Genomic DNA, 1353 nt, shown 5'->3' on the forward strand with positions numbered 1-1353 from the left:
GCGGCAAACTTGAATGTTGCCCAATAACATATCTGGTATTTCCTCCACAAGTTATTTTTTTTTTGAGATATTCATCATCTGTTCGGTCTGCTTCATATTCTTCCGATTCTTCTTCGGAAACAAAATATAACATTTTAGTTGATTTGAGCATATTTGCGCCATTATCCAACGTAACTGACACTATCTGTCTTAAAGCAATATTTTTTTAAGATTTTTATAATTTCGGTGGCAGGTTTTTGCTTGTACTCGATCCAGCACCCTTCAATTCTATCATCCCTAAGATGCGTGATTTTATCAGCCCATTACTTATAAATTGAGCGCTAATGCCAAAAATGTTTCGGCATAACCGCGTAGCACTGTCGATTTTTAATGAGATCAATCTATTTTTTACTTCAGCGCTTATGTCGTTTCGTACATTGTTTGCAACTAATTGCAGTTGGACCCATTCAAACATATTTGTTTTCCGTCTGTGGCTTTAAAGCCTTCACAAATGGGATTTAAAATATTTCTCATATTAGGCGAATTTAATATATTAAAAGGAATAAAATCTTCGGTGACAAGACCAATATATGAACGCAGTAGCTGCTTTTTGTTAATTTCAATTTTAATTTTCTTTTTGCGTATCACTTTTGATAAAGAACTTGTCCTTGAAGTTTCGGAAGTTTCGAAAGTATTTACATTGTGTAGTTTCAGCAAGTGTGCTTTTAGATTTGCAATTCTATTGTTTTTAAGTTTATTTTTACATGTTTTACATGTAGCAAAACCGTCGTTTTCATTATTATCAAAAAACTTCCAAATTTCATTTTGCTTATTTCGCGCCATTGCCGTTAAAAACACTAATAGCCACCGATCTGTTTGACACGCATTCACAAACTGAAGCAATTGAAAAGCAGAATCAATGACAAAAGAAATACATTCATAGCTTAAAACAGTCGACTGCGACAGTTACAATATTTGCCGAAGCGAAAATTATGTGCTGCTTCAACTTCGGAATTCGCCAAAAGTTGCAGTCAGTCAAACTGAAAACTGTCGAAGCTTTTGATTGGCGAAGTGCTTCGCCGTCTTTCAGCGATCAAATTTTGCTTTTTGTTCGACTGCGACTGATGCATGTGAATGCTGATGGCTTGTCAAAAGCAGAACTTCTGTTTCATCGACTGCAACTGTTGACGACTTGCTAAAGCAGAGATATTGCTTTTGCTTTGACTTGTGCTACTGATCAAAATCATAAGCAAGCAAAATGAAATTTTTTCAAACCGATGGCTGCCGAAGTTGACGCGCATTTTATTAGTACTCGTTTTCGGCGTTAGCTTCAACTGAAGCTGCCGTTATTTCCAGAAGCATAAGCACAAGCAA

At 35.9% G+C, this 1353-nt stretch overlaps 1 protein-coding gene across 5 annotated transcripts in view; it reads right to left on the reverse strand.

The window, feature by feature from the left end:
* LOC118749737 (splicing factor 3A subunit 1) overlaps positions 1 to 1353 on the reverse strand; it is a 147724-nt gene that overhangs the window by 118256 nt on the left and 28115 nt on the right. The window lies entirely within an intron of this gene.

This window comes from Rhagoletis pomonella, unplaced genomic scaffold (genome assembly GCF_013731165.1).
Source record: "Rhagoletis pomonella isolate Grant_MI unplaced genomic scaffold, Rhpom_1.0 Rhpom_scaffold_00001, whole genome shotgun sequence".
Classification (NCBI taxonomy): domain Eukaryota; kingdom Metazoa; phylum Arthropoda; class Insecta; order Diptera; family Tephritidae; genus Rhagoletis; species Rhagoletis pomonella.